General features: G+C 39.6%; 1 long non-coding RNA gene across 1 annotated transcript; it reads left to right on the top strand.

Moving 5' to 3' along the window:
• Positions 1 to 13,019: 13,019 nt before the first annotated feature.
• LOC128358626 (uncharacterized) lies at positions 13,020 to 13,452 on the top strand. Its single transcript, XR_008321406.1, has 3 exons — positions 13,020 to 13,116; positions 13,223 to 13,247; positions 13,426 to 13,452. It is a non-coding gene; the product is annotated as an uncharacterized LOC128358626 (long non-coding RNA).
• The last annotated feature ends 3,332 nt before the right edge of the window (positions 13,453 to 16,784 follow it).

The raw sequence follows: 16,784 nt of genomic DNA, 5'->3' as shown, positions 1-16,784 counted from the left end.
GGCGGTTAGAAGACCAGGAAGTAAAAGCTTGCTGGCAGACAGGCTGGGCGACACACTGTCTGAAAATACAAGCAGTCATCACACATGTTCATATCTCACTGCATATCTGTGACTGTGTGTGTGTGTGTGTGACTCTGTGTGTGTGTGTGTGTGTGTGTGTGTGTGTGCTGCTGCTGCTGGAGGAGGAAACAGCATCACATGGTTCATTTTTAACCTTTGAAATAGAATAAAAATCATCACCTTTAAGTTTCTTCATAGAATAAAGTTCACAAGTTCACACACACACACACACACACACACACACACACACACACACACACACACACACACACACACACACACACACACACCTGACTCTGCAGTTTAAACAAAAACCCTAAAAATATTTTCATTATTAAGCAATTAGAAAACTCAAAAAATGATGACTCTTCATTTTCATTTCCCCAGCGGAGCCCTTTCAGAATAAAATACACTTTAATCAAAAGTCATTAAACATGTATTTTATAAATGTTATCTCTTCTTTCTGAGGTGTAGTAGTATTAAGAGAAGCAGTCATAATAGTACTACTACTCTCATTATTACTAGTAGTATTAATAGTAGTAGTAGTAGTAGTAATGAGAGTAGTAGTACTATTATGAGTACTTCTCTTAATACTACTACACCTCAGAAAATGATGACTCGTCATTTTCATTTCCCCAGCTGAGCCCTTTCAGTTTAAAAGCATTTTAATCTATTTAAACTTCCTGTCGTCCTCCCGGGTCAAACTGACCCCGTCTGTTTTGACTGTTCCTTCTTTCCTTCCTTCCTTCCTTCTGTCTGTCTTTCCTTCCTTCCTTCCTTTCTTCTGTCCTTCCTCCTTTTCTTCCTTCTTCCTCTTCTTCCTCCCTTCCTTCCTTCCTTACTTCTTCCTCCCTTCCTCCCTCTCTCCTTTCCTTCCTTCTTCCTCCCTTCCTTCTTTCCTTCCTCCCTTCCTTATTTCCTCCCTCCCTCCCTCCTCCCTTCCATCTTCCCTCCCTCCTTTCCTTCCTTCTTCCTTCCTCCTTTTCTTCCTTCTTCCTCCCTTCCTCCTTTCCTTCCTTCCTTCCTTCCTTCTCCCTCCCTCCCTTCCTTCCTTCCTCCCTCCCCCCCTCCCTTTCTTCCTCCTGTCCTTTCTTCCTTCCTTCGTCCTCCCTTCCTTCCTTCCTTCCTTCCTTCTTTCTTTCCTTCCTCCATCCCTCCTTTCCTTTCCTTCCTTCCTCCCTTCCTCCCTTGACTTGAGGACAACAGGAGGGTTGAGGTGATGTATTTTTATAAATGTTTTCTTTAACTTGATTTTATAAATTGTATTTATTCTATTTTTGCTATTTTTACTGTTGTGTGTCTTTAACTTGAAAATAACATTTAGAAATTTTAAAACTATGAAGGAAAAATAAATAACTAAAGTCAAACGGCCAGTGAAGCAGCTCAGGAATGAAGATTAAACCATTATCAGACATGCGTGACGCTATCGTCGTTTATTTTTCTTCACGCAAAACAAAGAACGATAAAGTCTCTCTGACATCAACGCTTCCTGATCCTGCTGCTCTGATCGGAGATTATTTCTACAGGTACGCACCTCTGTACCTTCAAAATAAAAGCATTAATCAGTATGCACCTCTGTACCTTCAAAATAAAAGCATTAATCAGTATGCACCTCTGTACCTTCAAAATAAAAGCATTAATCTGTATGCACCTCTGTACCTTCAAAATAAAAGCATTAATCAGTATGCACCTCTGTACCTTCAAAATAAAAGCATTAATCAGTATGCACCTCTGTACCTTCAAAATAAAAGCATTAATCAGTATGCACCTCTGTACCTTCAAAATAAAAGCATTAACCAGCTCTCACATTAACATTACACTAATATTATAATCAGAAAACAGCAACTTAACACAATACATCCACTTTTATTATATATTCATTATTAACCCTTAAAAGCTCCAACACTTATTATAAACTATTTTTTATTATATTAAAATTACTGATATTATATATTTCATCTTATATTACATGAATACTTCTTTTTCTTTCTTTTTTTTAACATAGTTTTATTTTCCTTTTAAGTCCTTTTTTAATGTAAAGCTATTTATTTTGTTATAAAGCACTTTAAGCTGCAAATCTGGTATAAAATCAATATATTATATATAAAGAAATGTAAATAAATATGTTGTAAAGTTTTATTTCTCTTTTTTTTAAATCACATATTGTTATTTACTCCGACCCAGAAAGAGGAAACACTTCATATATCTTCGTCACAAGTGTTTAATCACCTCATTTACAAGATCATTGCAAAAAAAATTGTATATTTATGTAAATAAATATACAATTTATGTAATAAATAAATAAAAGAAGGAAGGAAGGAAGGAAGGAAGGGAGGGAGTAAGGAGGGAGGGATGGAGGAAAAGAGGAGGGAAGGAAGGAAAGAAGGAAGGAAGGAGGGAAGGAAGGAAGGGAGTAAGGAGGGAGGGATGGAGGAAAAGAGGAAGGAAGGAAGGAGAGAAGGAAGGGATGAAGGAAAGGAGGAGGGAAGGAAGGGAGTAAGGAGGGAGGGATGGAGGAAAAGAGGAAGGAAGGAAGGAGAGAAGGAAGGGATGACGGAAAGGAGGAGGGAAGGAAGGGAGTAAGGAGGGAGGGATGGAGGAAAAGAGGAAGGAAGGAAGGAGAGAAGGGAGGGATGAAGGAAAGGAGGAGGGAAGGAAGGGAGTAAGGAGGGAGGGATGGAGGAAAAGAGGAAGGAAGGAAGGAGAGAAGGAAGGGATGACGGAAAGGAGGAGGGAAGGAAGGGAGTAAGGAGGGAGGGATGGAGGAAAAGAGGAAGGAAGGAAGGAGAGAAGGAAGGGATGACGGAAAGGAGGAGGGAAGGAAGGAAGGAAGGAAGGGAGTAAGGAGGGAGGGATGGAGGAAAAGAGGAAGGAAGGAAGGAAGGAAGGAAGGAAGGAAGGAAGGAAGGGAGGAAAGAAGGAACAGTCAACAGAGATGGGGTCAATTTGACCCGGTAGGACGACAGGAGGGTATATATAATATAATATATTACGCATATCCAACATCGATATTAGTATTTTTTCGGTATCAGCCCCTAAAATCCAGTATCAGTGGGGTCCTAGTGGGTATTTACTGCAATATCTTCTCACTTTCTGAGACTAAAGACAATAAAAACCAGAAAATATTCACATTTAAGAAACTTTTCCTGCTAATATAATGACTCAGAATAGCTGGTAAATAATCTAATCACCTAATCAATAAATCGATTAATGGTTGCAGCTGTAAAAGTGAGTACTACATATACTAAAATCTCTCTGTGAGGATTATATAATGTTTCATTGAGCATCAGGAGCAGTTCATGACCGACATCAGCTGATCCTAAATAACCTCAACAGCCTGCCGATCAATAACGCCGATCAGCTCAGTATCGAGGGCCTGCAGCTCTCTGTTAGGATGATTTTAATCACTTCTCTTCCTGATACACAAATAAAACACTCTGCTGGAGGCGTCCAACACAATAAAACCTAATCACTTCCTGTTAAAACTTTTCAAAATAAAAGTAGTATAATTTTACAGGATATATTATACTTAATATTTCATTATAGTATTTTATTGGAGCTCAATCAAACCACATTTTACTGTCTTTAAAAGGACCAGTTTGTCAAATTTTGAGGATTTTATAGGCAGAAATAACATATAAGTATATTTTAATTTGTTTATAATCACCTGAAAATAAGAATATATGTTTTAATTACCTTAAAATCATACATAGAGGGCGGGTCCTTGCACTGCCATGTTTCTACGGTGGCCCAGAAAGGACAAACTAAACACTGCCTCTAAATAACTCTAGAGAGGGACTTTCTTGTTTCTCCATGTTTTAAAATCTCTTGAATCTTGACGTGAATATTCTCAGTATCATCGTCATTCTTCCTGCTGCAGCTATTTTAATTTTAACATTTAAAACATAAAAACTAGATTGGAACTTTCAAAATAAAGTGCTGATGTTTTAATTTAAAGTGATGGTGTATTTGTGTCCAGATATGTCTTTTTTTTTTTTTTTTTGTCCACTCAACTGTCCCAATATCCAAAATTATTCATGAATTTCAAAATAAAGCTTCACATTTTCATCGCTGAGAAGCTGCAAAACAAGTTCTTATCTATCACAACTAAACTACTTAATAAACTGAAAAATATTTTATTATTTATTTATTTAAAAAATGATAAAAAAAAAGGGTAAATAAATCATTTTTTAACCCTTAAACAGACAACGTGCACCAGGAGATACAGACACTTTAACCTTTGTGTTGTCCTACCGGGTCCTTCCTCTGTCCTTCCTTCCTTCCTTCCTTCCTTCCTTCCTTCCTTCCTTCCTTCCTTCCTTCCTCAGATCTAAGTTCAGCTGTTAGGGTAAATGTTCCCTCCTTCTTTCCTTTCTTCCTTCCTTCATCTGTTCTTCCTTCCTTCCTTCCTTCATCTGTTCTTCCTTCCTTCCTTCCTTCCTTCATCTGTTCTTCCTTCCTTCCTTCCTCCCTCCCTCCTTTCCATCCTTCTTCCTCCCTCCTTCCTTTCCATCCTTCTTCCTCCCTTCCTTCCCTTCTTCCCTCCTTCCTTTCCTTCCTTCTTCCTCCCTTCCTTCCCTTCTTCCCTCCTTTCCTTCCTACCTTCCTTCCTCCCTCCCTCCCTCCTTTCCTTCCTTCTCTTCCTTCCTCCTTTCCTTCCTTCCTTCCTTCCTCCTTTCCTTCCTTCCTTCAGGTGCAAATGACATAACTAGTAAGGCCTGTTTAAGGGTTAAGTATTTTATTATATATTTTAATTGGAACTAGAGCCTGAAGAAGTCACATAACAGATATTATATCAGTGCTGTGATGTGAGACTGTATTTATCATTATTATTATTATTATCATTATGGTTTATTTAATAGGGACAGATATAATATACATAGACAGGCTAAAACAACAGTAAAAAGTATCACAGTGTCTACAGCGGATGCTCATTTGCAACACCTGTCTCTAGAGGGGCTTTTATGAAAGTAAAAAAAGAAAGTGAGAAAGAAGGTTAACTAAGAACAACTTATAATACAGCAGAATACACATATGTTAGATTGTTGATACTGTAATATTGTAATATGGTAAACGGGGTTTCCCGCAATTAGACTGCACAGGTTAACCCATTGAGTCTATTTTTATATAGGCTAGTTAACTTATTCTCTAGTTATTTTATAGTAATTACAAGTTATAGGCTATAGTATACAGTTAAGTAGTTATATTCAGCTTCAGTAGCATCAGGTTTTTGTTGAATGCCTCTCTCTCTCTCTTCAGGTCTGCTGAATGAGAAACATCTGAGTGACTTAAAATTGACGTTTTGTAACATCAGCTGATAAAACGCGCAGCACCGCAGCATTTTACACATTGCACCGCTAATATCACCTGTTTAGTTGGAGCCGTTCATTTACTCTGAGCCGGTTAGCCTGAAACTTGTTACTATAGTAACGTCACAGTTAGCCGTCACACTTAGCCTGAAACTTGTTGCTATAGTAACGTCACAGTTAGCCGTCACACTTAGCCTGAAACTTGTTACTATAGTAACGTCACAGTTACCTGTCTGAGGATTAACGTTGTTAATGTTGACATCACATGGCGCTTTTTCGGGCTCCGCTGTTTCTTTCTGAGCAGGTTCTGCCTCAGATGATGTAGATTTATGTTTTAACCAGCAGTATGTGTTTGTTTCCTTTAACTTAATGTCACTGTTAGCCGTTAGCGTGTCCGTGTTATGCTAGCGGGAGGTACAGAGAGCTACAGGTGTGTTCAGGGTCGAAGTCAGACAGTCGGACACAGCTGTTCCGGCCCGCTGCAGACGTTGGTTGGATTTATTTATTTCATTTAGTTATTTAGTTATATATATTTTTGAAGACGTTAGTTAAGGCGGCAGGCGTGTGTTGCTTAGGTGACCGCCTTAGCTGTAAAGTGTGTAAACTGTGCTGTGGGAAACCCTGGTAAATAAATAAGTTTAGTCTTGTCTGTTACGGTTACATTAAAATGATGTAATTATCTGGACTTTTCAAAGCTTTTCTATTATTTACCTTTAACCCTCTGTTATAACTTTATATCCATATTGAGGTTATATCAATATTAACTGATATCTGCTTATGATTTGCAGCATCTGAATACAAAGGAAGAGAGAAAGAGGAAGGATGTAATGTTGCCTAGCAACTACAAAAACTATTGATGTTTGTTTTGAGTGTAAAACTATTGTCTGTTCACACATCTTTAAAGTTGTTAACCCTTAAACAGACAACGTGCACCAGGAGACACAGACTCTTTAACCTTTGTGTTGTCCTCCCGGGTCCTTCCTCTGTCCTTCCTTCCTTCCTTCCTTCCTTCCTTCCTTCCTTCCTCAGATCTAAGTTCAGCTGTTAGGGTAAATGTTCCCTCCTTCTGTCCTTTCTTCCTTCCTTCATCTGTTCTTCCTTTCTTCCTTCCTTCCTTCCTTCCTTCCTTCCTTCCTTCCTTCCTCCCTCCCTCCCTTCCTCCTTTCCATCCTTCTTCCTCCCTCCTTCCTTTCCTTCCTTCTTCTTCCCTCCTTCCTTTCCTTCCTTCTTCCCTCCTTTCCTTCCTCCCTTCCTTCCTCCCTCCCTCCCTCCTTTCCTTCCTTCTTCCTCCCTTCCTTCCCTTCCTCCCTCCTTTCCTTCCTTCCTCCTTTCCTTCCTTCCTTCAGGTGCAAATGACATAACTAGTAAGGCCTGTTTAAGGGTTAATCAAGATGCAACCAAAAAAGGGGGGCTGAGCAATAAATGATATTTTACAGATATCGTCTTAGATTTTGAATATCGTGATATATGGAATAAATGTTGTTCTTTTCCTGCTTTTAACCCTCCTGTTGTCCTCAGGTCAAGGAAGAAATGAAGGAAGGAAAGAAGGAAGGAAGGAAGGAAGGGAGGAAGGGAGGAAGGAAGAGAGGAAGGGAGGAAGGAAGGGAGGAAAGAAGGAAGGAATGAGGAAGGAAGGGAGGAAAGAAGGAAAGAATGAGGAAGGGAAGGATGAAGGAAGGAAGGAAGGAAGGGAGTAAGGAGGGAGGGATGGAGGAAAAGAGGAAGGAAGGAAGGAAGGAAGGAAGGAAAGGAGGAGGGAAGGAAGGAAGGAAGGGAGTAAGGAGGGAGGGATGGAGGAAAAGAGGAAGGAAGGAAGGAGAGAAGGAAGGGATGAAGGAAAGGAAGGAGGAAGGAAGGAAGGAAGGAAGGGAGGAAAGAAGGAAGGGAGGAAAGAAGGAAGGAATGAGGAAGGGAAGGAGGAAGGAAGGAAGAAAGGAAGGGAGGGAGTAAGGAGGGAGGGATGGAGGAAAAGAGGAGGGAAGGAAGGAAAGAAGGAAGGAAGGAGGGAAGAAAGGAAGGGAGTAAGGAGGGAGGGATGGAGGAAAAGAGGAAGGAAGGAAGGAGAGAAGGAAGGGATGAAGGAAAGGAAGGAGGAAGGAAGGAAGGAAGGAAGGGAGGGAGTAAGGAGGGAGGGATGGAGGAAAAGAGGAGGGAAGGAAGGAAAGAAGGAAGGAAGGAGAGAAGGAAGGAAGGGAGTAAGGAGGGAGGGATGGAGGAAAAGAGGAGGGAAGGAAGGAAAGAAGGAAGGAAGGAGGGAAGGAAGGAAGGGAGTAAGGAGGGAGGGATGGAGGAAAAGAGGAAGGAAGGAAGGAGAGAAGGAAGGGATGAAGGAAAGGAGGAGGGAAGGAAGGAAGGAAGGGAGTAAGGAGGGAGGGATGGAGGAAAAGAGGAAGGAAGGAAGGAAGGAAGGGAGGAAAGAAGGAACAGTCAAAAGAGATGGGGTCAATTTGACCCAGTAGGACGACAGGAGGGTTAAAAGCAGAATTACAGTAAAAATGTGATTTTCTGAGCTCAACAGATTGTTCTATTATCTTCCTTTTACAGAGGTGAGGAGTAAAAAGTAAGTTCTAGGAGTAGTTTTAACCCTTAAACAGGCCTTACTAGTTATGTCATTTGCACCTGAAGGAAGGAAGGAAAGGAGGAAGGAAGGAAGGAAAGGAAAGGAGGAAGGAAGGAAAGGAGGGAGGAAGGGAAGGAAGGGAGGAAGAAGGAAGGAAAGGAGGAAGGGAGGGAGGGAGGAAGGTATGAAGGAAAGGAGGGAAGAAGGAAGGAAAGGAGGGAGGAAGGGAAGGAAGGGAGGAAGAAGGAAGGAAGGGAGGAAGAAGGAAGGAAAGGAAGGAGGGAGGAAGAAGGATGGAAAGGAGGAAGGGAGGGAGGGAAGGGAGGAAGAAGGAAGGAAAGGAGGGAGGGAGGGAGGAAGGAAGGTAGGAAGGAAAGGAGGGAAGAAGGAAGGAAAAGAGGGAAGAAGGGAAGGAAGGGAGGAAGAAGGAAGGAAAGGAAGGAGGGAGGAAGAAGGAAGGAAGGAAGGAAGGAAGGAAGAACAGATGAAGGAAGGAAGGAAGGAAGGAAGGAAGGAAGAACAGATGAAGGAAGGAAGAAAGGAAGAACAGATGAAGGAAGGAAGAAAGGACAGAAGGAGGGAACATTTACCCTAACAGCTGAACTTAGATCTGAGGAAGGAAGGAAGGAAGGAAGGAAGGAAGGAAGGAAGGAAGGAAGGAAGGACAGAGGAAGGACCCGGGAGGACAACACAAATTAATTAATTAATTCATTTTAATTTATTTTACTGATTGGATGAACTCTAATTTACCTGAAGATGATTATTTTGTATTTGTGTCTGTCTGATTGAATGCTTGTGTTAAATAAATAAATCAAACGTTACTCAACAGTTAGCGAGCACTTTTTTACTTTTACTCAAGTAATTATTTGGATGACTACTTTTTACTTTTACTTGAGTACAATTTTGGGCTACTCTACCCACCTCTGGCCTTTTATCCACTTAGTCATTATATCCACATTACTGATGATTACTTATCAAAAAGGTCAAGGAAGAAATGAAGGAAGGAAAGAAGGAAGGAAGGAAGGAAGGAAGGGAGGAAGGGAGGAAGGAAGAGAGGAAGGAAGGAAGGAATGAGGAAGGAAGGAAGGAAAGAAGGAAGGAAGGAAGGAAGGAAGGAAGGAAGGAAGGAAGGGAGGAAGGAAGAGAGGAAGGAAGGAAGGAATGAGGAAGGAAGGGAGGAAAGAAGGAAGGGAAGGAGGAAGGAAGGAAGGAAGGAAGGGAGGGAGTAAGGAGGGAGGGATGGAGGAAAAGAGGAGGGAAGGAAGGAAGGAGGGAAGGAAGGAAGGGAGTAAGGAGGGAGGGATGGAGGAAAAGAGGAAGGAAGGAGAGAAGGAAGGGATGAAGGAAGGGAGGATTACTCAAGTAATTATTTGGATGACTACTTTTTACTTTTACTTGAGTACAATTTTCGGCTACTCTACCCACCTCTGGCCTTTTATCCACTTAGTCATTATATCCACATTACTGATGATTACTTATCAAAAAGGTCAAGGAAGAAATGAAGGAAGGAAAGAAGGAAGGAAGGGAGGAAGGAAGAGAGGAAGGAAGGAAGGAATGAGGAAGGAAGGGAGGAAAGAAGGAAGGAATGAGGAAGGGAAGGAGGAAGGAAGGAAGGAAGGAAGGAAGGAAGGGAGGGAGTAAGGAGGGAGGGATGGAGGAAAAGAGGAGGGAAGGAAGGAAAGAAGGAAGGAAGGAGGGAAGGAAGGAAGGAAGGGAGGAAGGGAGGAAGGAAGAGAGGAAGGAAGGAAGGAATGAGGAAGGAAGGGAGGAAAGAAGGAAGGAATGAGGAAGGGAAGGAGGAAGGAAGGAAGGAAGGAAGGGAGGGAGTAAGGAGGGAGGGATGGAGGAAAAGAGGAGGGAAGGAAGGAAAGAAGGAAGGAAGGAGGGAAGGAAGGAAGGGAGTAAGGAGGGAGGGATAGAGGAAAAGAGGAGAGAAGGAAGGAAAGAAGGAAGGAAGGGAGGAAGGAAGGGAGGAAAGAAGGAAGGAATGAGGAAGGGAAGGAGGAAGGAAGGAAGGAAGGAAGGAAGGGAGGGAGTAAGGAGGGAGGGATGGAGGAAAAGAGGAGGGAAGGAAGGAAAGAAGGACGGAAGGAGGGAAGGAAGGAAGGGAGTAAGGAGGGAGGGATGGAGGAAAAGAGGAAGGAAGGAAGGAGAGAAGGAAGGGATGAAGGAAGGGAGGATTACTCAAGTAATTATTTGGATGACTACTTTTTACTTTTACCTGAGTACAATTTTTGGCTACTCTACCCACCTCTGACCTTTTATCCACTTAGTCATTATATTCACATTACTGATGATTACTTATCAAAAAGGTCAAGGAAGAAATGAAGGAAGGAAAGAAGGAAGGAAGGGAGGAAGGGAGGAAGGGAGGAAGGAAGAGAGGAAGGAAGGAAGGAAGGGAGGAAAGAAGGAAGGAATGAGGAAGGGAAGGAGGAAGGAAGGAAGGAAGGAAGGGAGGGAGTAAGGAGGGAGGGATGGAGGAAAAGAGGAGGGAAGGAAGGAAAGAAGGAAGGAAGGAGGGAAGGAAGGAAGGAAGGAAGGGAGGAAGGAAGAGAGGAAGGAAGGAAGGAATGAGGAAGGAAGGGAGGAAAGAAGGAAGGAATGAGGAAGGGAAGGAGGAAGGAAGGAAGGAAGGAAGGGAGGGAGTAAGGAGGGAGGGATGGAGGAAAAGAGGAGGGAAGGAAGGAAAGAAGGAAGGAAGGAGGGAAGGAAGGAAGGGAGTAAGGAGGGAGGGATGGAGGAAAAGAGGAAGGAAGGAAGGAGAGAAGGAAGGGATGAAGGAAGGGAGGATTACTCAAGTAATTATTTGGATGACTACTTTTTACTTTTACTTGAGTACAATTTTCGGCTACTCTACCCACCTCTGGCCTTTTATCCACTTAGTCATTATATCCACATTACTGATGATTACTGATTCTGCCCATATCGCTGCAGCCCTAGTAATCAATTTCCTGCACACAGAGGAGGAAGACTTTGCCCAAATATCCCAAGAAGCACTTCCTGTAGACACGCAGTATCTACACAACACTCCCACTTGGTTAGGTCCAGGCATGTGGGTCGAGACTGGACCCAACACACCTACAATGACTATCAGTGTTTGTTTGGTTTTAAATGGTTAACGTAGAGTAAACTGACGAGTTGTTAACGATTTCCCTATCACAGTATCTACACACAACACACCCACTTTACTACTCAGCACACCCACTTGGTTAGGTTTAGGCATGAAGACTGATATGGTTAGAGTTAGGGGGAGTGTGACGGGGAACAAGTGAAAGTGTACTAAAGTGGGTGTGCCATATAGAAAGGTGAAAATGTCATATAGTAAAGTGGGTGTGTTGTGTAGGAAAGTGAGAATGTCCTATAGTTATTTTGTGCTGTATTATAAAGTAAACATGTAAAGTGGGTGAGTCATATAGTAAAGTGGGTGTGTTGTGTAGTAAACTGAGCGTGTCATGTAGTAAAATGAGACTTTGTGTAGAAAGTAAAATGAACATGTAAAGTGGGTGCGTCATACAGTAAAATGAGCATGTCATATAGTAAAGTGGGTGTAATAAAGTGGGTGGTGACGCCTAGTAAAGTGGATGTGTAGTAAAGTGGGTGGGTCCTGTAGTAAAGTGGGTGGGTCCTGTAGTAAAGTGAACATGAAAAGTGGGTGTGTCATATAGTAAAGTGAGAATGTCGTGTACTAAAGTGAGTGTGTCAAGTAAAGTGGGTGTGTTACCTGGTAAAGTGGACATGTAGAAAGGTGGGTGTGTCTTGTAGTAAACAGAACATGTCATGTAGTAAAATGAGCATGTCATATAGTAAAGTGAATATGTAAAGTGGGTGTAATAAAGTGGGTGTGACGCCTAGTAAAGTGGATGTGTAGTAAGGTGGGTGTGTTGTGTAGTATATTTGATGTGTTGTGTAGTAAAGTGGGTGGGTTCTGTAGTAAAGGGAACATGTAAAGTGGGTGTGTCATATAGTAAAGTGAGAATGTCTTGTACTAAAGTGAGTGTGTCAAGTAAAGTGGGTGTGTCACCTGGTAAAGTGGACATGTAGTAAGGTGTGCGTGTGTCTTGTAGTAAACAGAACGTGTCATGTAGTAAAGTGAGTCTGTCGTCTAGTAAAGCGGACATGTAGTAGTGTAGGTGTGTCATACAGTAAAGTGGGTGTGTTGTGTAGTAAGTTTGGTGGGTCATGTAGTAAAGTGGGAGTGTCGTAAGGTGGGTGTTTTATGTAGTACATTTGGTGGATATGTAGTAGTAAAGTGGGTGTGTTGTCTAGCAAAGTCGATGTGTCGTAAGGTGGGTGTGTTGTAGTAAATGTGTTTTGTAGTAAAGTAGTGGATTTGTAGTAGTAAAGTGGGTGTGTTATGTAGGAAAGTGAGAATATCATGTAGTAAAGTGGGTATGTTATATAGTAAATCGGACGTGTAGTAGGGTGAGTGTGTCATACAGTAAAGTGGGTCTGTAGTAAATTTGATGGATCATGTAGTAAAGTGGTGTATATGTAGTAGTACAGTGGATGTGTTATGTAGTAAAGTGAGAATGTTGTGTACTAAAGTGAGTGTGAGTGGGTGTGTCACCTGGTAAATTGGACATGTAGTAAGGTGGGTGTGTTATGTAGTAAAGTGGTGGATATGTAGTAGTAAAGTGGGTGTGATATTTAGTAAAGTGAGCGTATCATGCAGTTAAGTGGGTCTGTCATCAAGTAAATCAGACATGTAATAGGGTGGGTGTGTCACACAGTTAAGTGGGTGTGTTATGTAGTATATTTAATGTGTTAGCAAGTGTGTGTGGTGTGTTATGTTGTAAAGTAAGCGTGTCATGTAGCAAAGTGGGTGTGTTATGTAGTAAATCTGGTGAGTCGTGTAGTAAAATGAGCGTATCATATAGTAAGGTGGGTGTGATATTTAGGTAATTTGGTGTGTTATGTAGTAAAGTGGTGGATATGTAGTAGTAAAGTGGGTGTTATATTTAGTAAAGTGAGCGTATCATGCAGTTAAGTGGGTCTGTCGTCAAGTAAATCAGACATGTAATAGGGTGGGTGTGTCACACAGTTAAGTGGGTGTGTTATGTAGTAGTAAGCGTGTCACGTAGTAAAGTGGTGGATATGTAGTAGTAAAGTGGGTGTGTTATGTAGTAAATCTGGTGGGTCGTGTAGTAAAATGAGCGTATCATGTAGTAAAGTGGGTGTGATATTTAGGTAATTTGGTGTGTTATGTAGTAAAGTGGTGGATATGTAGTAGTAAAGTGGGTGTGATATTTAGTAAAGTGAGCGTATCCTGCAGTTAAGTGGGTGTGATATTTAGTAAAGTGAGCGTATCATGCAGTGAAGTGGGTCTGTCGTCAAGTAAATCAGACATGTAATAGGGTGGGTGTGTCACACAGTTAAGTGGGTGTGTTATGTAGTATATTTAATGTAGTAAAGTGGTGGATATGTAATAGTAAAGTGGGTGTGTTATGTAGTAAATCTGGTGAGTCGTGTAGTAAAATGAGCGTATCATGTAGTAAGGTGGGTGTGATATTTAGGTAATTTGGTGTGTTATGTAGTAAAGTGGTGGATATGTAGTAGTAAAGTGGGTGTGATATTTAGTAAAGTGAGCGTATCATGCAGTTAAGTGGGTCTGTCGTCAAGTAAATCAGACATGTAGTAGGGTGGGTGTGTCACACAGTCAAGTGGGTGTGTTACGTAGTATATTTAGTGTGTTATATAGTAAAAAGGGTGTGTTACGTAGTATATTTAGTGTGTTATGTAGTATAGTAGACATGTAAAGTGAGCGTATTTTGTAGTAAAGTGGGTAAAGTGGCCGTATCTTGTAGGACTGGATCCACCTGTTACACCAGACGATACCTGATTAGATATCGAGGTATTTATGTAAAAACAAATATCGTCCATATCGCCTTGCTCCTAACTTTAATATTATATATATTTATTTATGACATTTAAAAAAAAAAAAGCTAATTGTTTTCAAACTTTTAATTTGGTCACGCTTCCGTTTTGTTTAAGTTCCGATGTGAGCTGTGTGTGTGTGTGTGTGTGTGTGTGTGTGAATTTGACTGCTGTGAAGAGACACACACACACACACACACACACACACACACACACACACACACACACACACACACACACAAATGTTGCAAACGTCGTCAAAAGAGAAACAACACAACACAACAACCCGAAACACGTCGCGTACCTGCAGCGTGTCTCCCGTCCTCCTCAAAGATCAGTCTGAAGTCCAGCTCCTCCGTGCAGTTAACGGAGGACATTGAACCGGAGAGACAGTGAAAGTCCTCCCGGTGTAGTGGTTAAAACCCGACCTGTCTGTCTCTTAAAGCGGACCTGTCTCACTCACTTCCATCCGACCGAAAGCAGAACTCCGTTTCAAACAACACTGCAAAAAATGTTTTAAAAAAATCGACTAAAAAATAAATTAACCGCCGATTAAAAGTTGTTTCTCGGCATCGACCCGATCATTAAACGCGCCTCGGTCCTGTGCGGGTCAAACATGAGAGGCCCATTGTTGCGTGAAGTTGCTGTGTGCGTGGTTTTTACTCTCCTGCAGGTTAATCCGTGTGCTGCTGAGTTCACGGTCCGCTCGGAATTATAAGTTTCGCTCAAACACGCGTCTGTGGGTTTGTTGTCAAAAGTAGGAAAATCAAGCAGCAGCAGTGTTAGAAGAAACCTGATAATGTATTAAAATCCTAATAATGTAATAAAAAAAAACCTCTCATAAATAATAAAATAATACAAAAAGAAGAAATAATGTTATTACAATGATTACATTATTAGGTTCTGCAAAAATAAGGTCAACCCAATAATGTAATAATATCCTCATAATGGAATAACTTCTAATAATGGTATAAAAAAAAACTAATAACTCAATAAAAAATGTAATAAAATGTGATAATGTAATAATATCCAGTGGCGATTTTAGTCCCTTTTTAAGAGTAACCCCTGTAGAACCTGATAATGTAATAATTTTTCCAATAATGTAATAAAAAAAACCCTCATAACTTAATAAAAAAGTGTAATAATGTTATTACAATATTGGGAATTATATTATATTATTAGGTTCTGCAAAAATAAGGTTAACCCAATAATGTAATAATATCCCGATAATGTAATAACTTCCTGTTAATGTAATAGTTTATTACATCATCGCTACAGAGATTGTTACATTATTGGGAAAATGCACTTTATTACATTATGAGGATTTTTTTTATTATTACATTATTAGGAGTTATTACATTATCAGGTTCTACAAGCAGAGTTCACTTTTAACAGTTGAGGCACAACAATATAAACTTTTAATCTTACTTTGAAATAAAATTAAGGAGAAATGTTATCTAAAAATGTTCTAAATACCTCCTTTTTTGTTATTATTTTGCTTTTTTCGTCATTTGTGCTTCAATAATAATTATATATATTAAAGATCAAACTTTTCTAAATGTTCTGAGCACTCATTTCCCCCCAGTTAATTAAAATAAAAAGGATAAAACAAGAGATTTAGATTTAAGAAGTGGGGTTTTCCCTCTTTAATCATGACTAAATGTCATTATTTATAGTATGTATATGGTGTATTTACATTATATGGAACTTCTATTTATTTTTAGTATTGCTCCAAAATATATAATGTTTTGCAATTTTACGTTTTATTACCTTCCATAAATGGATAGATTTTAAAGGGCTACTTATTAATTGTAATCAATTTAAATCACTTGAAAGAGATTAAGTTAGTATGAAGCCCAATTTACAACTATAAATATTTATTATCTTCATCAATTGATAGATTTTTAAAGAGCTAATATACTCCGATTTACCTTTAAATTATAAAATTGTAATTAACTTTGGTAATGAAATCACTTTAAAAGAGGTTAAGTTACAACTATAAAATGACACTTAAGTTATATACATTTATATTTTATGTTTAAGCAATCACAAAATGCAAGTTTTCATCCATATTTTAAAAGAATAAGGAAGTATTTAAGTATTTAAATTTAAAAAATATGAAAATTTACAATTATATAATGTATCAAACAAGAATCCATTTCATATGTATAGTTGAAATGATCACAATGAGTGTTATATTTAGTTACACATCTGTTTTTACTCTTCCTTTTGCTGCTGTGACACAAGTTTTGTCATTTTTACTTAATTGATAAAAAGGTTTTTACATGTTTTAAATTTTCGGGAAAGTTTAGTTGTAGATTTATACCAACGTAAAACACAAAAACACTACAATAATATTAAGAAGCTCCAAATATGCAGTAGCTTAAAGTTTAGTAAATTAAACTCCACAAGGTGTAATTAGGTAATAACTTTTCCGTGTACAGTGTTGTGATTCCCGTATTTCCCAGTGCGCCTGAACGCACCGCTAACCAGCCTGTTGATGACGTTAGCAGCTGGGTGACTACACCTCTCAGGTTCATTTAGGGACTTTTCCAGACTTTAAAGCGCAAATTCAGCATAAAACTGACAACAGCTTCTCAATTTAAATATAAAACATCAGTCTGGGGTTTTTTATATCAACACAAAACGTCATACTGTTAATAAATGTTAATTATTTGATGTTAAATTATGTAAAAAAAATAAATAAATAAATAAATAAAGAGCGGCTTCTGTCATCAAAGTGAAGGAATATGTCCTCTAAATGCAACAGTTTGGTACTTTAATGAGTTTTTAATAGTATTTAATAAAGTTTGCATGATGACTTCATGAATCATTTTGGACACTAACTAAAATATAAAACAACACAGGTCTTATTCTTTAAAATTAAAATTAAACGTTTGGAGGATTTACAGTGACGTTTTACTTAATTGAATAAAAAAAACAGAAACATAATGACACCATGACTGTATTGTAGTGATAAC

The sequence above is a fragment of the Scomber japonicus genome, chromosome 5 (genome assembly GCF_027409825.1).
Source record: "Scomber japonicus isolate fScoJap1 chromosome 5, fScoJap1.pri, whole genome shotgun sequence".
Classification (NCBI taxonomy): domain Eukaryota; kingdom Metazoa; phylum Chordata; class Actinopteri; order Scombriformes; family Scombridae; genus Scomber; species Scomber japonicus.
Note: the sequence above shows the minus strand (reverse complement) of the source record. Positions and strands in the feature narration are given on the sequence as shown.